This window comes from Gossypium hirsutum, chromosome A03 (assembly GCF_007990345.1).
Source record: "Gossypium hirsutum isolate 1008001.06 chromosome A03, Gossypium_hirsutum_v2.1, whole genome shotgun sequence".
In the NCBI taxonomy this organism is placed as follows: domain Eukaryota; kingdom Viridiplantae; phylum Streptophyta; class Magnoliopsida; order Malvales; family Malvaceae; genus Gossypium; species Gossypium hirsutum.
This window is the reverse complement of record NC_053426.1, coordinates 71,066,484-71,089,997: the sequence shown is the minus strand read 5'-3', so window position 1 is coordinate 71,089,997 and position 23,514 is coordinate 71,066,484. Positions and strand designations below refer to the sequence as shown.

At 32.8% G+C, this 23,514-nt stretch overlaps 1 non-coding gene across 1 annotated transcript; it reads right to left on the bottom strand.

The window, feature by feature from the left end:
• Window positions 1–6,627: 6,627 nt before the first annotated feature.
• Window positions 6,628–6,734, bottom strand: LOC121225498 (small nucleolar RNA R71). Its single transcript, XR_005923378.1, has one exon. It is a non-coding gene; the product is annotated as a small nucleolar RNA R71 (small nucleolar RNA).
• Window positions 6,735–23,514: the final 16,780 nt, after the last annotated feature.

The following is a 23,514-nucleotide window of genomic DNA, read 5'->3' as shown; positions in this document are numbered from 1 at the left end:
TATTATACTTTTCAAACTCTGAAGTTTTGAACTTTGGAAGGAGCACTAAATCTGGGACCAAACTCAAGTCTTTAGCATCAATTCCGTAATGATAATCAGGGTTTTCCATTGTTCTGAATTTTTCTTCTAACCATCTGCATCGATCCTCTAGTTGCTTTGGCAGTTCCACTCTTACTTTTTCCATTTCTGCCATATCATTTAGATCAGGAACAACAGGATTAATTGGATTATCCCCCGAATTGGAGGCTAAAATCGGTGGGTAGTTTGTTGTTGCTGAGGTACCGGTTTGATACTGTTGGGGTCTGATAGTAACGGGTACCCTTCATGGGTACGCCTCTGGTTGTGCCTGAGCATTTATCGAGGTAAAACTCGGGGGGTAAATGGGATCATCATTATCATCCCTTGAGTTAACCACAGTGCTCTTCACTTTTCAAGTCCTCTAGCCAGCAACTGCGTCAATTGGTTTATCATACTTCTTTAAGATTCCTGTATCTGATCCCTTTATCCTGTTGTACTTTTGCTAACTGTTCTTGTAGCTGCACTTGCAACAGATCTTACATGTCTTTTTGAATCTTTTCTAGCCTTTCCAATCTTTGGTCCATTACTTTGGTTTTGGCGCGAGTATTGTAACGATATTCAGTTGATTGGCTCTTGTTTGTTTCCAGATTAACTGAAATAATTTTGATTAAAATTAGGGTCTTTTTGTGAAATTTAATGTATATGATGTAATGTAAATGTATGGAATGAATGCAAAAAGAGGCATTGACTCTGATTCAATTCTATTAGAACAACTTTACTAAAAAACAAATTTATGTACATAAAATGGATTACATATACGGCTTTGCCCTAATACTCAAAGCTTTAACCTTCCTAAGAAGCCAAGCTAATTCCTGACCTCGATTCAATTCTGATTCATACTTCAAGCTTAGTACATCAGCCTGAGCAGCTAGGGTTTGCAAATGATCGGCCACCTCTCGTATTTAAGCTACAGCTTCACCCATGATATGGTCTCTATCCCTAACCTAACTTTGAGAATGGTGGAGTTGCTCTTTCCAATGTTCACTGTTTGCTTCAAGGAGTTCAACTCGGAGTTCACAATTTTGTAATGCAGTTTCGAGCTTTTTTATTTTTCCTTTCAGCTCTTCAATCTTGTTTAGGCTCACTTTCAACTCAATTATGGAGTTGTGACTACGATACTGATGAAGTGACTTTTCTAGTTCTGCTACCCTAGCTTTTAATCTGACCTTTTCATTTTGGCTTTCCAATAGATCTATTTCTAGAGCATTTTATCGAACTCGGGCATCTTGGAATTTCTTTTCCCATTGTTGGCTCTACTCTTTTCTTCTTTGATCTCTTGTCGCCATTGTTCTAATATTATTCCCAGCCCGGCAGTCCTCATGAACAAGCGCAGCTTCTTGTAATCTGTTTTTAAACTGTCCACATCTTCCTCAGCCTTGTCCTTTTCTTTCCGTAGTTTATTAGTCTCTAGCTTCTGGATGTCAACATCTAGTCCTAATTGTATCTTTTCCTCTTCTAATTACTCTATCTTCTTTCCCAGCTCTGAATTCCATTTTTCAAAATCCTGCTTTATGGTCTCTAGTTCAAATTGGATCACTTGCAGGTATTCCTTCATTGGTCGAGTACCTTCTTGACTTGGCCCAAGGATGTTGTCATTAACTCTTTTACCCCACCACCCATATTCGGGGGTCATCATCGAACTTGCAGCAAATCTTTTCATTTGCCAGGTTTGGTACTAGGCATTAGACATTTCTCGAACATTTTTCTTGTAATTATCAACCTTATGCGAAAACCCACACTGGGCCAGCCCTTACATTGCTGGTATGAACTGGCTTAATCTATATTGCCTCAACATAAGTAGAGGGGCATATCCGACAGCTCCTCATATCTCAAGTAGAGGAACCCAATCAAAGTCCCTACACCGGTACAGAATCTTATCAAGGATCATCCAAGGGGCTCTCTATTCGACGTCCTCATCCTGGAGATTCTAGAGGATTGTCATCTATTTTTCCTCCAAAATTTCGTCCTGCCTCGATGTAGCCACTAATTCTTTCAATGGAGAGTAGTTCTCAGAGAATACTTGATAAGAAAATTTTTTACTTTCTAGAAGTGGCTGTGAAACCAAGCTAACAAGAGTTGTACACATCCAATTAATCTTCCTTCACCCACTCTCTAGTATGCATTTAAAGATCTGAATGTTTCGACCAAAATTGTCGAGACGGAAGTGACACTCTTATCAAGTCGGTCAAACAAATCTGAAACTGCTTCATCTACATGCCCCAGTGCTTTAGGGAAAACAATCAGCCTGTAAATGCTCAAAGCAAATACATCGACCCTTTTCTTTATATCTGGGTGTGCCAAGATCAAATCTCGCAAACTATTCCAAGGGATACATTTACTATATCCTTTTTGCTTGATCTAGGCTGCAACCCGTTGCTCACTCATCCCCATGATGTTCATTAGCCTTTTTAAGAAAGTTAGGATGTTGGTGGCTCTGAAATAAACTTTGTTGGCTCAAATTTTCAGGCAACAAAGTAAGGTCGTGTATTCTTCCATAGTAGGTACCAAATCCACTTTTCCAAAAGCAAAGCAGCTGGAGGAGGGATTCCAAAATTGAGCCAAAGCTAAAAAAAAGTGCTTGTCCAATTTGATATTAAGTAGATAGGGCAAATCACCATAATTACAGTAAAATAGCTGCTTGATTTCATCATACCATCTCTTTCAGTTCTTGGAGATTGTTCTGGGTCAAGCTAATACGAGTGAAGTCCCACAATTCTGACACGTACCCCTCCGTCAAACTATCACCCTTCTCTAGTTGCGTTATCTTGGACCATATTCAGACAGCCGCATATATTCCACTTTATCAAGAAATCTGTTCTCCATGGCAAGCTCTCTATTTAGTAACTGAATGTGAATCAACACCTTTTTTATGATGAAAATGTCATCCAATCACAGTTAAAACAAAACAAAACAAGTCAGTACATCTTATACAAAGCTAAAATTTAAAGCAAGCAAAAAATAATAAATAAAATACCTATTTGGGTGACCACTAGGGGTTCAGTACGGTTCTACCTAAGGTAGGCTTTTAGAGCTCATTATATGTGGTTCGGTTCTAAAGTAAGGGTAACTGAACCGACAGATTCCTCGATCCTCACCCATTATAGGCTCATACGGACCGAGTTTAGTTTAGGGGAATACATTTCCCTATAGCTATACGGAGATGAAAATCTCACGAAGATATAGGTACAGGTATATCCCAAAAGCGATCCACTATCTTATACGGAGGTGAAGACCTCACGAAGGAATAGTTTCTCACTCCCACTTAAAAAGGTATAACCGACCGGTTATGTAATGCAATATGCAAAAATATATCCAAATACTCGGACCAATAAAGCAAATATAATAAAATGATGCAGACTATAAAAATGAAATGCAACGAAAGGATCATAAATTTAAACCAAATTATTAATTTTCAACAAAAAAGACAAGAAATAATCAATTCGTGCCAAGTTTTAAGGGTTTTAGAAGCTCAAAATTTCAGCAATTTCTTATCCTTTCAAGTAAGTGATTTAGATAGTTTTTATTGATGATTTTTACATTTTTAGGACCCTTGTAGCATGAGCTAGCTAATGAGGGGACTATATTGCAAGATGGTTAAATTCTAGGGTTTTGCCATGAGAATATTCATGTTGTTTTCTGAAATTTTAAGGAAGAAATTGAATCATGGTTGTGAAATAAACAACTTTTGTGAAGTAGTTTTCATGGAAACCCTAACTAAGGGCCATTTTGCATAAACTATGAAATAGGTGATAAATGTGTGAACTAATGAGAACTGTGAGATGCTACAGTTATAAAATGAATTCGGTTAGGCTTGTCTAATAATTAAATTTGATAAAAAATTAATTTTCGGGCCTAGGGATAAAATTGTAATTTTTACAAAGTTTAAGGGAAAAATGGTCATTTTACCAAAGTATGAGTCTCTAATTGAATTGAATGATTTGTGTATTAAATAAGCTAAATTCTGACGTTTTAGATCAAGAGAAACGTGATTCGGGTCTTGATAGAGGGAAGTACAAAGTTTATGAGGATTAGGCTCGTTCTAATCTTTTTGTGCCGAGGTAAGTACATATGTAAATAATGTGTCATTGTAGCTTATTTTTAAACATTTTATCTTTATCATGTATTATGATATTACTTGTTATCATAGAAACATAATTATTGTGATATAAGAGTAATCTACATGATGAATAAGTACGACGACATCAGGTTAAATATGAAATCCCGTTGAACTATATGGTCTAAACTCATGAGTTATGTCTGAGTTCATGAGATAAATGTTAAATGTAATGTGGGTCCAGGTACTAACCTTGTGTGCAGACCCGTAAGTAGCTCAATGAACGGGCATTACATATAGAGTTATGGGGTCCGGGTATTGACATGGCAAAAAGGCTCGTAAGTAACTCAAAATGTGAGCATTCTAAAGTACGAGGTAGCTCTCTCTGACTACTTATATGGTACTTGAGTGTAAACTTTTCGTGTATCCATTAGTATTTCGAGTGTTCAATGAGTAGTTTGAAGATGAGTTGGGGAAAATTTCAATGAGGTATATTATTAGAGAAAATGAAATTGAGTTATTTTACAGATGATTACAGGTATGCATACTAAACCCATGAACAAGACATTAGTGTGTGATGAGATGCAGTAAGTATGTATAAAGGAAGTGAAGAGTAAAATAGTGAGCTTAAAATGATATATCATTTAAGTATGATAAGCCATTGTTTGATGAATGTGTTTTTTTTATTACACTTATTTACATATATGTACTTACTAAGCTCTCATGCTTACCTTCGTTCCTTTCCCTTTTCGTATAGTACCGTCAAAGTAGCTTGTAGATCATCGCCTACGTCGGGGAAGCCAGCCACACTATCCTTGAGGCACTTGGTATAGCTAGTTTTATCATTTTGATTATGGCATGTATAAGAACTTTTGATCTTATTTTGGTATCACAATTTTTTGGGGCCAAAGAGGTTGGCTTGTTTTAGTATTTGACTCCTTTTGTATAAGGCCATGAAAATGGCTAATTTTGAAAGTCATTATATGAATGCAAGTTAGTCTTCCATGAATGTGAAATTGTTGGCATAGTTGAATATATGAAATGTATATAGGCCATAGCTATGGTTGTTGGTTGAGAAATCATAATAATCTAGACTTTGATCTGTTGGTTGGTATAAAATTTTGTTTTAGGGTGGCTTAGGGCTTGGTAAATAGTCTTATATTGTCCAACGGGTAGACACACTGGCGTGTGTCTAAGCCGTGTGTGACACACGGTCAGCCCCATAGGCATGTTACATGGTCGTATGTCCCCTGCACATAAATTTTACAAGTCAATATGCATGGTAGTAAACACACGGGGAGAGACATGGTCGTGTGTCTCAGCCGTGTGAAGGGCACGGCCTAGTACACAGGTGTGTACCTTGGCCGTGTGACCCTTAAGGGTTATTGACGTCAGAAACAGAATGTCAAGGTTTTTAGACTGATAAACTATAATATATACATATTTTTACCCCATGATTGGCATATTTATAGATGATTTTTCCTTGGTTTCATTGAATTTGATGCTCCTAATCCTTTAATTTCATGTTTTATACTCAGGAAAGCTTAGGATGGTGAAAAGAGCAAGAAACGGGCCAAAAATAGGCAAATTGGGCCTAAATTAGTGTTTCACACGGCCTGGCCACTTCCACACGGGTGATCCACACGCCCACGTATGACACACGGTTAGACCACACGGCCGTGTGTCATGGCCGTGTCGATATTAATCCAAGTCAGAATTGTACACGGCCTGAGCACTTGCACACTGGCGTGGCACACAGCCGTGTCCCTATCGAGCCCAAGTCTAGTTCAACTTGGAAAAGGTTAATTTTGGGCTATTTTCGGCATTCGAATGTCTATATAAACACCCTAGAAGAGGATTAGATGGGAGACGGAGAGTTGAAGGTAGAAAATACTCAAAGACAGCCATCAGAATCACATTAGAGGCAGGATCTACATCAAAACTGAAGATTTCCATCCGATTTCCTAGAAGTTCTTTGGGTTTCTTTATGTTTTGTTGTTTTCCAAAATTTGAGATGTTTTCCATTATTATTATGAGCTAAACTTCCTAAATACCTAAGGGATATAAAACCTAAGATGGGTCTTATTATTACTTGAGTTATATGATAAATACTTGTTCTTATTCTTAATTGTGAATTTAACCCTTGCTTTAATATTCCAGGATATTAATTCAGGTTTTTGATGTGCTTATTCAGTGGAGCAAAAGTCTCTGTTTAAGAGTAGATCATCCATAATTAAGCGGAGTTGCATGCAATCCTAGAGATAGGACGACATAAATCTGCCGAATTAGAGTCAAATCTAATAAGGGAATCCAATGATCGAGTTAATGCGACAATAGGGGTTTCTGACGATGCCATTCGCCTTCGGTTGTTTCCATTCTCAATGAGGAACAAAGTTAAATAGTGGTTAAACTCGTTACCACGAGGGTCAATCACTACTTGGGAATAAATGACCAAAAAATTTTTGCTTAAATATTTCCCACCGGCTAAAACGGCTAAACTGAGGAATGATATCTCCTCTTTTGTACAGATGGATTTAGAAACACTCTACAATGCATGGGAGAGATACAAGGATCTATTGAGAAGGTGCCCTCACCATGGGTTACCTCTTTGGTTACAAGTTCAAACTTTCCACGACAGTTTAAATCTCTCGACTAATCAGATGATTAACGCAGGTACTGGTGGGACTGTTAACAATAATACACCTGAAGAGGCTTATGAGTTTATAGAAGAGATATCACTGAATAATTATCAGTGGCAAGTCATGAGGACAAAGCCAATGAAAGCAGCCAGCGTTTTTAATGTCGATTCAGTTTCTATGCTTTCTAATCAGTAGAACTTTTGAATAGAAAAATTAATGGTTTACTCAGTTCTTCATTGGTTCATCCAATGATGAGGTGTGATTCAAATGAAGGAGGAATACACAACACGGATTGTCCATCCTTCAACCCTAGCACCGAGGAGGAACAAGTCCACTATATGGGTACAAATTCTAGACCTCAAAATAACCCGTTTAGTAACACTTATAATGTAGGTTCGAGGAACCATCCCAATTTCTCGTGGGGTGGTCAGGGAAATCAAAGGCAAAAACATCCTCCAGGTTTTCAACAACCACCTTACCAACAAGAAAAGAAACCGAACCTTGAAGAGATATTTACAAAATTCGTCTCGGTGTCGGAAACTCATTTTCAGAATACTGAAATAGCGCTTAAGAATCAATAAGCGTCGATTCAATGGCTCGAAACTCAAATAGGACAGCTTGCTAAGTTGATCTCTAAACGACCACAAGGTGGCCTACCAAGTAATACTAAAACTAACTCAAGAGAGCAACTTCATGCCATTACTGTGCACAATGATGAAGGGTTAGTTGAGGATGAACCAAAACCGAGGCAAGAGAATGTGGTGGATAACGGTAAGGTTGATGTAAGTAAAGAGTATAAACCTCGTGTGCCATACCTCAATGCGACAAGGAAAGACCACACAGACGAACAATTTGGTAAATTCCTTAAATTATTAAAAAAAATTACATATTAACTTATCGTTTATTGAAGCTCTTTCACAGATGCCAAACGTAGTTAAATTTTTAATGGAGCTTTTAGCAACTACGCGGAAGTTAGATGATGCGTCGCATGTGGAGTTAAATGCAGTTTGCTCAACCATTCTCCAAAATAGGCTACCTAACAAGTTGAAGGATCCAGGAAGTTTTACGATTCCTTGCTTAATTGGTAGTTTAACTGTCATTAATTCTTTGGCTGATTTAGGGGCAAGTATTAATGTCATACCCTATAAAATGTTTAAACAACTAGGTCTTGGGAAACCCAAACAAACTAGGATGAGCATTCAATTGGCAGATAAAACAATTAGATTTCCTAAGGGTATTATTGAAGACGTGCTGGTCAAAATTGATAAATTTATATTCCCAGTTGACTTTGTTATTCTAGACATGGACAAGGATAGTGACGTACCTTTAATTTTAGGAAGGCCCTTTTTAGCAACTGCTAGAACTATCATCAATGTTGGCATAGGTGAATTGATACTTCGTGTAGGTGATGACATGATTAAACTTCAAGCTCGTGATTCTACTAAAATATCTAGTAATCAAGATGATTGTTTAAGTTCTGATAATTTGAGTAATATTACAACTCAAACTTCTTTGCAGGAGTCCTCTAGGAAGAACATGATGGAGCTTCATTCTAATCCATGCCACAAAAATAGAGCGACTCACGAAGAACGAAGGCTTCAGATCGATGAACTAGACGAATGGCAAAAACATTTCGAGGAGAAACCAAAAGTACACGATGAATCAAAGCGACGCCATGATGAACGTAGGGATGAAACAAAGTAATTCAAGGTTGGGGATAAAGTATTGTTAAATGAAAAGGATCCTCAAATTGCTACTTCAGAGTACAATACAAATGGAGTGATTCCTTTCACGATATTGAATATCTTCCCACATGGTACAGTCAAGGTAACACACACTAAATTCGAAACTTTCAAGGTAAATAATACTCGACTCAGGCCTTATTTTGATAAAATTAATAGCAAAAGTGAGGAGTTTCAACTCCTCACCCCACTGTGACCGTGCAAATATGAAGTAAGTCGAGCTTAGACTTTAAATAAGCACTTCTCTTGAGGTAACCCGAGCACTAACACCACTAACTAGTTTATTTTAGTTATTTTTTTGTTTTTTATGCAGGAACAGTGACCAACACAGCATGGACACACGGATGTATCCACGGCCGTGTGAAAACAGGGCTAAAAATTCCCAAGCATCGAGCCACACGGCCTGCAATAGAGCCACATGGGCATGCGACATGACCGTGTGGACCACACGGCCTAGACACACGGGTGTATCCACGGCCGTGTGAAAACAGGGCTAAAAATTCCCAAGCATCGAGCCACACGGCTTGCGGTAGAGCCACACGGACGTGCGACATGACCGTATGGACCACACGGCCTGGCCACATGGGCGTGTCCCTAGGCCATGTGAAAACTGGAGCAAAATTTTTAAAATTTTCACAAGTCAGAGAGTTACACGGGCAAGGCACACGGCCGTATGTTCAGACACACGGGCATGTAAGATACCACACGGACGTGGGAGAAGCAAACAACGAAGAGGTTCACACGGCCTGATCACGCGGGCGTGTCCCCAGGCCATGTGATGAATAGGGATTCAAAATTTGTGACAAACACGGGCTAACCTCGAGCCACACGGGCGTGTGACACGGCCATGTGGTCCAACACGGGCCTTCACACGACCGTGCCCCTATTTTAACCCCCCAAACCCTAATTTTTTTCTCTCTTGTCTTTTTCATCCCACCTTTCTCCTAGCCACCGCAACCCTTTAATCCCCCTACTACAGCCACCTTCCACTCCCCGTCCGGCCACCATCATCTCTTCTCACCTTCCCTTTCCTTTCTTTTTCTTTCTTCCCCATCCCTTTCTCCCTCTCTTTTCTCTTCTTTCCTTCCTCTTCTCCCCTTCTCCCTTCACCCGTCCAAACCCAAGATCCACTCCCACGCCTCCACCACTACCCCGTGACGCTGACGCATCTGATGATGAGGACCTTTGAGTCCATTTATTTTATTTCTTTTTATTTTTATTTTTTATTTTTCTTTTATTTAATTTTCTTAAGACTTATGTTTTATATTTTGAACTATGTTTATCTTTATGGTTATTATCGAGTGATCCCTTAATGCTCTTCCACAGTTGTGTTTATTTTCTTATTAGCAACTCAGAATCATACCTTTCATTAGCCTTATCCACAACTTTGGCTTTTACTATTCCAAGGATTTCATCCAAAAATTCAGGGCAGTTTCGCTTATCTCCCTCTCTTCTGATATTATGCTTATATTATTATCTAACTTTGTACATTGAGGACAATGTACATCTTAAGTGTGGGAAGGTTATTTAGGTGATTATCAGAAAATCTCTGAATTTTATCTTGTTCTTAAATAATTTTCCATATCATTATTTGGGTAAACTCTAATTGGTTTATGATTTTATTGATATGTTTTGAATTAAATCATAGGTAACCGTGCATTGATTGTTTAAACTTTAAAGGATCAAGCATGATAAACTGACTTTTGAGAATTAAAATTGCTAGGCTGCTTCCCTGAATTGAGGTATTATCTTGAAGTTTTGAATTTACAAGATTGACATCAAATACCCATAAATTTCATGAGATCTTGAGCCTTTTAGAGCATATATCTTTCTTGCTCATTGATTTTATTGGTTATGAGTGTGTCAACATTGATTTGTTATTCTAGAACTTGCTTCGATTATGCATGTTAAGACCACACCTCTGATTTGATATACGAAAATGATAAAGGCACTTAGGTTTTAACCCATTTATCCTATAAAAAACCTACCCTCATAATTAACCCCTAGTGAACCCCTTTGAGCCTTAACTATTATTTCTTGATTTTTCCCCTTAATATTAACCCACAACTTAACCCTTTTTGATTCATTAAGAATTTCTCCCTTTTTTATTGACTCTCTTTTTATCGAGATTTAATTTGATTAGTTACCTAATTATGTTCGTTCATTCCAGTTGCTGAATTATTTCTTAATATGTATTTTCCATTCCTGTTCTTATTCTTAAAAAAAACGTATAGTCATAGTCATCCAATTACATATTGTTCTAAAAGAGCTTGGATAAGTTAAAGTCAGTATATTAAGAAAAAGCTCACATCTTTAGTCTCGGATAATTCGAATTCTGACATTTTTTTTTGTAATTCAGTGATTAGCTTTAATTTTTCTAAGTTTGGTAATTTATTAAATTAATCTCGAGTCTAACCCTCTCTTGCAGCCTTTATCCACACCTTTAACCTAAGCCCTATTACAACCCTGTTAAAGACCTTTTGATTTGTGTATTATTTCATTATAGTGGTGGAGATTTGATTTTCATGCAAGCCTATGGTAATAACTTTTCATGTTTGACTATTGAGTGCTTAATTATTGAACCTTAAACACTTTGAGTGATTTGAGTGAATCATTAATGAGGATGTCAACTTTGTCAATTTGGAATTAAAGGGTGATACTTAGATAAATGGGGATACCTATGATTTTATGATTGAAATGCTCAATTTAGATTGTTTGAAACTTTAATGTTCTTTTAGTTAAGCTCTTAATGTATGATTACTTGTGAATTATTTCGAACATTATTGATGAGAATTATAAGTTGAGAAGGATTTATTTTAATTATGAGTTGAGGATTTTGCTTGAGGACAAGCAAATGCTTAAGTGTGGGGATATTTGATAAACCATAATATATACATATTTTTACCCCATGATTGGCATATTTATGGATGATTTTTCCTTGGTTTCATTGAATTTGATACTTCTAATCCTTTAATTTCATGTTTTATACTCAGGAGAGCTTACGATAGCGAAAAGAGCAAGAAACGGGCCAAAAACAGAAAAATTGGGCCTAAATCAGTGTTTTACATGGCCTGGGCACTTCCACACGGGTGATCCACACGCCCGTGTGTTATGGCCGTGTCGACATTAATCCAAGTCAGAATTGCACACGGCTTGAGCACTTGCACAAGGGCGTGGCACACGGCCGTGTCCCTGTCGAGCCCAACTCTAATTCTACTCGAAAAAGGCTAATTTGGGGCTCTTTTGGGCATTCAAAAGTCTATATAAACACCCTAGAAGAGGATTAAAGGGGAGACGGAGAGTTAAAGGCAGAAAATACTCAAAGACAGACATCAAAATCACCTCAGAGGCAGGATCTACATCAAGATTGAAGATTTCCATCCAATTTCCTAGAAGTTCTTTGAGTTTCTTTATGTTTTGTTGTTTTCCAAACTTTGAGATGTTTTCCATTATTATTATGAACTAAACTCCCTAAATACCTAAGGGAGATAAAACCTAAGACGAATCTTATTATTATTTGAGTTATATGATAAATACTTGTTCTTATTCTTATATGTGAATTTAACCCTTGCTTTAATATTCCAAGATATTAATTCAGGTTTTTGATGTGCTTATTCAGTGGAGCAAAAGTCTCTGTTTAAGAGTAGATCATCCATAATTAAGCGGAGTTGCATGCAATCCTAGAGATAGGACGACATAAATCTGTCGAATTATAGTCAAATCTAATAATGGAATCCATAGATCGAGTTAATGCGACAATAGGGGTTTTAATTAGAAAGAGATTTCAATTAATCAACCTAGAGTCAGTTGTTTTTAGTCCCGAGAGAGATATTAACATAAATCAGGGATTTCTAAGGATTAAGTCAAGAGAATAAATCATCTAACTCAAAGGTACTAAGTGAAGTCTAGGTGGATTCTTCCTTGGGTACTGTCTTCTCCATCGGTTTTCTAAAAAGTATTTTCCAACTTTCAATCTCTGTCATAATCTTAGCCAATTAGATAATTAGTTTTAAATAAAACATTCCCTTAATTTTTTAGGCTAGATAATAAAAGGATAGTAATTACTAGTACTTTTAGTCCTCGTGGATACGATATTTCTAGTCTTACCATAACTATACTACTGTTCGATAGGTGCGCTTGCCTTAAGTCAAATTTTTAGTTAGTTTCACGACCATCATAGTCATGGGCTAGGACACGAGCATGTCATGGCCGTGTAAGGGACACGAGCCATAGACACGGGCGTGTATCAGGCTATATGAAAACCCTTGTAGGTTCAAATTTAGAATTTAATTCACACGAACATTGGACACGGGCGTGTCCCTAGATGCTTAGGCCGTGTGTGCCACACGGGCCATCAGCACGGCCATGTCATAATGGCCACACGGGCGTGTTGCCCTTCCACACAAGTGTGTGCACTGTTTCAAGGGTTATTTTTATAAAGTTGATTTAAGAACCCGAGTTGTAATACCCCAAACCCATATCTGTCGCCGAATTAGGGTTCGGAGGCATTACTAGAAAAAACACAACTCTGAATACTCACACAAGTCATATTCATATGTATATACAAATGTCCAAATAAATATTAATCGAAATTCTCTCATTACAATATACAAATACAAGTCAAATTCGGATATCTGTTAAACATCAAATATTTTAAGACATATTTCGAAACATGTACATATTAAATCAAATAAAAATCTAACACATGACAATTTAATCATCAGCATACACGACATTCATATCTTTACAAATAATCAAATTTGTTTCATTAAACAAATAAGCCTTATATATATTTTAACCATATTAAACATGAACTATAATAGAACATTAATAACGAAACTTATCAAGCTTAATTCACAAACTAAAATTTAACTCAATCATTTATTTATTGTTAACCATTTTATATTGCAAGTAAAAATTTGAAATGCACTCATGTCACATACCAAAAATGTGGTTTTACAACTAACCTATTTATCATCAATTTGGTCATCTAAACTTTGCCTAAGACGCAAATAATCTTACATATTACCTACCTATTACGTAGTATACTTTTAGTTGAAATACATATTAAGTCAATTCATCAAGCATAAATATTTATAAAAGCAATTGCCGAATCAGAAGTTAGACATAACCACCTCATATACCTTTATCTTATATCCGAATTCACGATACATCATTGTATAATTTTCAAACCAACTCATATTACAAATTATATCTCTCAAGAGTAAACCATTAACTTCAAATAGATATATTTATATATATATGTAAAACATGAATCTTCCATACCATAACCGAATCAATCCAATGCACACATCCAAATTTGCCAAGCATCTTCAACACTCAAATAGATATCACAAGTATCATTCATCCTTGACACATTGCATAATAACCAAAATGGACTCAAACCATCATTATACCAAAACCAAATTCAAGCATTTAAATAAGCCATTTTCGCATGGCTTTATAATCATAACAAAACATCATTCAGCCTATACATGCCATAAGTTTGAATTTAAAACTTTCAAAGGTACCGAGAATAAACGAAAGTGCGATTGACTTTACTGACGATCCCCGAGCATGTAACGATCTCCAAAATCTATAAAACAAAGACAAATATATATATACACAAAGTAAGCTAACTTAGCTTAGTATTCCTTAAACAAATTAAACAATTAAAGCATAATAACATTTAATTACTAATCATTTCAATTAAATAAATCAACTTATGCATTTTTAATCACCTTTATTTTCAAACTTTTAATTCCACACGTATAAAACATATACTTTCATAAGGCAACTTCTTTTTGGCCGAATAAACAAGTATATAGCACCAATATGTTCTCAAATTTCGAAACCACATTGATTTATATAATCAAATATACATATATATTTTAAGACATATACTCATCACTCAAAGTTTAATAGTACCTTCATGTACAATTATAAGATTAAATATATTTCTCTCATTAGCACATGTACTACATTAAATTCATGAATTCTTTTTCATCACATATCAAGAAATCAATTCATCCTATTTTCAAATAGGTAGTCCAACTATCACGTACCTGATCGTTTTAGCTCGTTCAACATATTCATTTATCACATCAACATAAAATCTTTTAGGCATAGACTTATAATATTTCATCGGCATAAAACCTGCTAGGCCTAAGCCTGTATCACACACCGGCACAAGGCCTGCTAGACTCAAAGTCTAATTTTATACACCAGCAATAAGCCTGCTACGCGTCAAGCCCGATTAAATTCACCGGCACAAGGCTTGCTAGGCTCAAAGCCCGAATATCATTATTATAAAGTTGTCTCATAAACAATTCATATATCAAACATTTCAGATATTCCATATAGTTCATACGGACTTTCAAATGTTATAACTCAATCGAGTTAAACTCAAATACATTATTTATATACTTTATCACATTTGGCTAACTCTATTACAAATCCATAATTTCCGAATCAGCATATTAAACTAAATTACATTCAAAATTAACGATGTTTAATTGCTTAAAGACTTACCTCGGATATCGACGAACGATGTAAATCGACTATTCGACTATTTTTTTTTCCTCGATCCAAGTCCGATTTCTTTTGTTCTTGATCTATAAAATTTCAAATTTATCTCATTCAAACACAATTTTATTCAATTTAATCCAACAACACATAAATGGAAAAATTACCATTTTACCCTTGATATTTCATACTTTTACAAATTAGTCCTAATTGCATAAAACACAAAACAAGCATAATTTGCTCATGCAATACTTAGGCCGAATACTCCCCACACCCAAACAAGTCCTCACATTTCATTTATTTCACATTTTAGTCCCTCAATTTATTATTTTTACAATTTAACCCAAATTACTCAAAATCATCAAAAACTCAAATATAGAACATGTTAATCTAAAACATATTTTTAATATTTCATCATCAAACATCACAAAACAAAAATATTCATCAATGGCACAACTCAAAACATTCATCAAAATCAGAAATTCTAGTATGGGTCGGATAGTATTCGAAGCAACGATCTCAAAAACGTAAAAATTATCAAAAACCGTAACCAAACTAACCTTGAATCAAGCTTGAGAAGTGGTAGAATATCACCAAGCTTATTTTCTTTTCTTTCTTTCACAACTTTCGGTCAAAAAGATGAACAAATGCATGGTGGTTTTATTTTTATGTTTTATTATAACATTATTAATTCATAATTTACCAAATTAACCTTAAGATAGAAAAATATAAAACCATTTTAATGCATGGTCACAACTGTCCATCTAATTAAATATGGTCAAATTGACACTTAAATGCTTCAACTTACAAAGCCATGAACAATTTGGCCCTTATGCTTTTGACTATCAAGTTTTTAATTTACGCGGTTAAGTCCTTTTATTAAATTAAGTACACAAACAATCAAATTTTCATACGAAACTTTCACACATGCAAATTCACATATAATAAACACGAAAAATAATATTTAAAATATTTTTCTGACTCGGATTCGTGGTCCCAAAACCACCATTCTGATTAGGGTCTAAATTGGGCTGTTACACGAGTTGGTTCTGAATAGTTTCCAATGGATGTTTGAGGCCTCTTAAGCCCATATTAAGGAGTTTAGACAAAGTTCAAAAAAAAAGTTTTTAGTTTGACCTAATCTCAATGACATAGTAATGATTTTATGCATGTGATTAAGTGTGGTAATGCCTCGAATTCCGTCCCGGCGTAGGGCTCGGGTGTGGGGTGTTACATTGAAACCCTGTAAGTTAGGGTACGATTTCTCGAATCTCCCAAATACCAAACATTGCCTATTTTTGAAAATTTGTTTTGAATAATAATAGGTGTAATATTTAAACGATGTGTATTTATATTATTTAAATTATAGTATAAAAACAACTAATTATATCTAAACATAATACATGATATTAGACCTGCCCATGGGTCGAGCTACCCGGCCCGACCCAAAGGCCCGCCCGAAATGTGGAAGGGGTTTGGGCAAAAATATAGGCCCGAAAAATGGGCTTGGACAAAAAAATAAGGCCCGTTTAAAAAATGGGTTGGGCCTCGAGTAAGGTATTTTTGGCCCGGGCCCAGCTCGACCCGAATTCACTAAATGACAAAAAAATTCTGCTATTTTTTTTGTTTTTGAATGTTATTTTCTTGTTGTTTTCTCCCTATTTTGCTACCATATTACTATTAGTTGCTCCTATTTTGTTGTTATTATTTGGATATTGTATAAAATTTATTTTATTATTAATTTTGTTATTATTTTAAAGGCATTTGTTAATTTTATTATTATTTTAGAGGTATTTGCTTGTTAAGTTGCATCTATCTTAGTATTATTTAGGTCTACATATTTTTTAAAATTTATTTTCAATTTTTTGGAAAATATTTTTAATTTTTTTTAGTATTTTTGATGTATTATATATATTTAAAAATTATATAAAATAATATAAAAATAAATACGAGCGGGCCGGGTCGGGTCCGAATTTTAGTATTTTTATTTGGGTGGGCTTGGGCAAAATTTTAAACTCATTTTTTGGGTCCGGCCCGGCCCAAGCCCAATGAATAGGCCTAAATTTTTAGTTGAGCCCCGCCCGACCCAGCCCATGATCACCTCTACATGATATAGTGATGATGAATTAATGTAAAATGACCATATAGACGGAATATTGAAATAATAAAATATAAATAAATAATAGTATACTTTAATGATAATACCATAATCTAAATATTTAGATAAAGTAATGTAAAACAAAATAAACGAGAAATACATGATTAAAAAGGCACAACTTTAAAAAAATAAAAATAATAAAAGGAATAATAAAATAACACATAAAGAAAACAAAATAAAAATAAAATAAAGTAAAGTAAAATGAGATGACAATATAACAATATGTACAAATATGAACAATATAAATTTCAAAATGAAAGTTAGACAATAATAAATAAATAAATAAATAAAATTAAAAAGAATGAAAAAGGACTGAAACTAAATAAATAAATGATTAAATCAGAATTAGAACGGAATCTTAGGTCTAAATTATAATAAACAAATAAATAAATAAGGACTGAATCGAAACTAAAATGAGTTTAAAGGGATAAATTGTAAAATAATAAAAAAAAGAATAAGGGACCAAATACAAACCCGCGAGAAAGAGCAGGGATCAAATGGGAAATTATTCCCAGACCCCCCTAAATGCATCGTTCCAAGGAGCCAAATAATCGAAGGATCAAAATAAAAACAGAGTAAATTTTAGTGATAAAATTTTAAAAAAAGAACATAAAAGTATTAAATTGAAGCAGGTCGAAAAAGCAAAAGGACTAAAAGGGTAAATAGACCCTTAGTCCAAAAACGCAGATCCTCTGGAGTGGGTCGAGTCAACGCGCAGATCTCATCAAAACGACGTCGTTTTGACATCTGAAAAATTGGCCCAAAACTGTGCCGTTTTACATGGCCTATAAATAAAAAAATAAAACAAAAAATTTTCATTTTAACCTCAGTTTAAAAAAAATATTTTTTTCTCTAAACTCGCCCCTGCTCTGGCTACAGGCACCGTCGCCCGTCCGTCGTGGGCCCGCCGTGGGTGGTGGCCAGAGCCACACAAAAACGAGCCCTTTCAACCTTTTTCAATCCTTTTTTTTTTTAAAAAAAGCTTTTAAACTCGACTTTTGTCTTAGAAATCAAAAGGAAAATAATACGCGAGAAAAAAAACTCAGCCTTCATCGCCTTTTTGAATCCTCATCAGAACCCTAATGGGTTTCGAGGTATCCATATGCCGGTAGTGGTCTCCGACGGCGGTGGGAGATGAACCGACGGGTAAGGTTTTTTATTTTTATTTTATATTTTTATGCCTTTAGAAAAAAAAATAATAGATAAAAAAGTAGGTCACCTTTTGAAATTTTCGTTCTCGTTTTTTTATTTCTTATTCTCTGTCCTTTTTTTGCAATCAGGTAATGGCTTTTATAACTGATATTACACTGTTTATTTCACTATTTGCTACTGTTTAGTTTCATTTCCACTACTTTTTAGCCACTGTTGCTTGCGTGGTCTCTGTTTCTGCTTCTGTGGTCCTTTTCTTTCTCCTTTCTTGCAGACAATGGAGTCAACAAAGAGGAGACCTTTGGCTATTTTGGTGAAATGGCGGTAGAAGGGGTGTGTCAGGCCTCGGAACTAGGCGTGGGCAGTGCGAACGAGGAGGAGTGGCGCAGGGGCTAGTTAGGGTTTTAATTTTTACTAAAACTTAGTTTAGGTCGTGGACTTGTATTTGGGCTTAGGGTTTGTTTTAGTTCGGGCTTATATTTGTAAATTGAGCTTGTAACATTAAACTTGGACTGTTAATTATTTGTTTTTTTATTTGTTTAGTCTATTTAGGGCCTGGACAAGTTGGGCCTACTACATCCATGATTAATAGTCAATTAAATAATAAATAAATTTAAATAAGCTATTGTAGATAATATAAAAATGTTGTTCACTTTCAAAACAATTATTAAATTTAAAGAAAATGAAGGGTTTAATGACGAAATTACCTTTGAAAAATCTAGTTGGATTGTATTTTGTTCGGAAACAGAAGGTCTATTGAAAGGCATATGTTTAATTTTTTTTATAGAATGTTCAAAATTATATATATTCTTTCATATCAACAATAATATTTATATCAAAATCAATCTTACGAAAGGTTCTAGTTGAAGTGAGACCCATCAGTTTAACTATTTCTTTTGCAGCATCCACGTGAACTAAAATCTTATTTGTCACATGATTACTAGACTAGACGCGATCTCTCTCCAATTGATGTCTGCCACGTTCCCCTTTGTTATTTATGCTTAGCTGTACATTACTGTTTTACGATTCCTTTGTATCAACCCATCCCAATTGAAATAAAATTTAATACTTCTTTTTTCCATATATTTTACTTTAAGAAATTATTTAGTAAACTAAACGGGTTAATCAATTAATTAAGGAAATAGCTGAAATCGGGGTTTGAAAGTCGGCGCCACCACATGCCAACTTTTTTTTTCTTTCAATTCTAACATGGTATAATATCATAAATAGTCCTCACAAGCTCATTGAAATTTCAATATAGCTCATCTATTTTGTAGGTTCAAAAGTAGATCATAACATTCATCTTAAAAATTGTACCATTTAACAAGTAAATATTAAACTTTCATATTTTATAAATAATTTTATTTCAAAATTTAATTTTTAAAGTCATAATTTTTTAATTTAAATAAAAAATATAGTATAATATTTTTAATTAAAAAATAACATTTTTTCAATATAATTCTCAATTAAAGGGAACATATTGAAAATTTTATAAAATTTAAAGACTAAATTGAAAATTTTAAGATGAAACTAATAAATTTTAAATATAATTTTGAAGTCAATGGACTAAATTGAAAAGCTAATGCATTTTCAGTATGATATTATCCAATTTTTATTTGAGCATAAAATGGAAGTCGGAGCTTGGAGGACCCAACTCCCTAAAAAATTGGATAACATCATACATGATCACTAAAAATTCATTACCTTTTCAATTTAGTCCATCAAATTCAAAATTATATTTAGAATTTTTTTAGTTTCATCTTAAAATTTTCAATATAGTCCTTCAATTTTATCAAATTTTCAATATGTTCCCTTCAATTTAGAATTATATTTAAAAATTGTTAATTTTTTAATTAAAAATGTTGAACTATATTTTTTGTTTAAATTAATAAATATTATGACTTTAAAAATCAAAGTATTGAAACAAAATTATTTATAAAATATGAAAACTTAAGATTTACTTGTTAAAGAAGTATAATTTTTTTAGATGAATGCTATGATTTACTTTTGAACCAACAAAATGGATGGATTATATTGAAATTTTAATGAGCTTGCAAAGACTATTTATGATATTAAACCACCTTAAAATTGAAAGGAAAAAAGAATTATGGGAAAGGTGAAGTTGGCATGTGGTGGTGCCAACTAGAGGTGCTTATGGGCAAGTTCGGGTAGGGCTCAACTAAAAATTTAGACTCATTTATTGGGCTTGGGCTAGGCTGGACCCAAAAAATAGACCTAAAATTTTGTCCAAGCCGGACCCAAATAAAAATGCTAAAACTCGGGTTCAGCTCGGCCCGTCCGTATTAATTTTTATATTATTTTATATAATTTTTAAATACATATAATACATCAAAAATACTAAAAAATCAAAATAAATATTTTCCAACAAATTGAAAATAAATTTTAAAAAATATGTAGACTTAAATAGCACTAAGATAAATGCAACTTAACAAGCAAATACCTCTAAAATAATAACAAAATTAGCAAATGCCTTTAAAATAATAACAAAATTAATGATAAATTAAGTTTTATATAATATCCAAACAATAACAACAAAATAGTAGCAACAAAATTATAATATAATAGTAAAATAGGGAGAAAACAATAAGAAAATAACATTAAAAAAAATAATAAACTTTTTTATTATTATTTAGTGAATTCGGCCGACTTCCCTATGCCCAACATTGGAGTCGTATTACGGGATGCCCATTTTAAATTCGAATCCTTCATATCTCGATTTCAGTTACTTCCATAATTAACTAATCCGTCTAATTTACTATTTCTTAAACTAATATATACGGAAAAAAATCTAATCTAATTCATGATAAAAATATAAAATAAGTTTATTTATTAGGTTTATATATAAAAAATACCTTAAGAAAATACAAAAATATTCAATTAAACTCCTTCGTTAACGGTTTTTATCATTAACAATGTTGATCGTTAAAATAAATTGATAAATTAATCATTGTGACACATAATAACTTCAGATTTAATATAATGCTTTCTCATAAAAAATATTAAAATTTAAAAAAAATCAGAAAATTTATAAATATATATATAATTATCAAAGATTAAAAAAATATTTAAAATATTTAAATTGATATAAACTTATAAATATTATAAAAATATAAAAAATTCTAATAAATTGTAAAATTAATAAAACTTATTTAAAATTTTATAAAAATGTATTATAATTCTTAAAAAATAATAAAAATTGTAAAAAATAAAAAATATATATTAAAATTATATAATCCTATAAAATTTATAAAAAAATCATAAAAAATTTGAATTGGATTGGATTAGTTGATTGGACCAATTAGCCTGAAATTGGTAAAGGTATCGATTTAAAGAAAGCCAGTAGACCAATTGACTTGGGAATCGAGTGGTTGAAATGATTTTTTTTATTTTTTTATTTTTTTATCAAACCAAAATTTTATTATCCAACTATTAGCATATGTCTGTAAAATATTCTGACCAATATTTTCAAAATTGAATCAATGATCGAACCGGTCAAGCCATCAGTTTGCTAGTTTGATTGGTTCGTCCAGTTCAATTAAATAAAACATTAAAAATAAAAAAAATATTTAAAATATTTAAAAAAATCGGTTCAATTGTATTATTCTCAAGTTAACCGATCTAATGGCTTTCTCCAAACCGATACCCTTGTCGAATTCAGTCTAACCGATCCAACGATTAATCCAAACCAGTTTAAGTTTTTTTTATAATTTTTATAAATTTATATCAATTTCAATAAATTTTTATTATTTAAAGGATTCTAATACGTTTTTAAAAAGTTTTATATATTTCAAGTAAGTTTTATTAAATTTTTATAATTTTTTTATAATTTTTTATACTTTATTATATTTTTATACTTTGTGATAATATTTGTAAGTTTTTATATTTTTTATAAGTTTATATCAATTTTTAATATTTTAATATTTTTTATTTTTATTCATATTTATGGAAAAAATATGACATTAAACCAGAAGCTACCACATGTCATCATATGATTGATTTGTCAAGTTATTTTAACAGACGATGACAGAAACTATTAACGAAAGGGCTTAATCGATTATTTTAATTAATAACAAGGGCTTAATTGGATATGAATTTAATATAGGAGCTTAATTAATTTTTTTTTTACATTTTCTTAAGGATTTTTTTTTTCATATAAGCCTTTTTATTATATACAAAATGTTTGAATTCGTCTCCAAATTATTATTCAAAATTTAAGGTAACCTCTAATTTCAAAATGTTTTAATTGAATTCTTAAAAGAGTGAGTATTTGGTACATTGGCAACATTTTTTTTATTATTATATAAGAAACCTTAGAAAATTGGCATATATCTTTTTTTAATGTATATTTTTTAATAATTTACTATACCCTTACAAGACACTTGTCAACCCCCGACCCTACTTTCGGAATTTAAAACTTGCACTAGTAGTATACTAAATATTTTCTCTTCTTAAAATATTAGTTTTATATCAATCAATTATTTTCATCAACTTAATTGTCAATTTAGATATCAAATGTCAATTTCGATATTATGTGAATCATATTTAAAACATGAATAGATTAAATTGCAAACGCATGCTTGCCTATTGGATAAACAATTTAGATTTAATGTGTTAAAAAATTAGATTGTGCCAATAAATTTAAAAGTTAGATTTAATTTATTGATGTAGTAAGTTCACATGTATTTATAATTTGATTCACATGTTTTAAATATGTTTCATGATAAGTTTCAATTAACATTTAACGCTTAAGTAACGAGAAAATTTTGATTACACTTAAGTTAGTAATTAAACTAAAGAGAGAAGATTTTAATTGATATAATATTAATACAATAAGACTTTAAATAGAATTTTAAATTATGGATTATAGTTTGAATCTTACAATTAATGTTATAAAAATATAAAGTTTGGATCAACAATTTGAACTGATAAATACAATTATTAATTACTATCACCGTCTAAAATGAAAAACTTAAAATAAAAATTAATTTTTATAAAGAATTAAAAATTTAGTTGGTATAAATTCCATAAACAAAATCTAAAGAGTGATAGATATTTTTAAAAAAAATAATATATAAAATAACGATGGCTTTTGTATTTGAATACTGTGAGAGAAATTATTTATCTATAATCTATTATTTATATATTCAC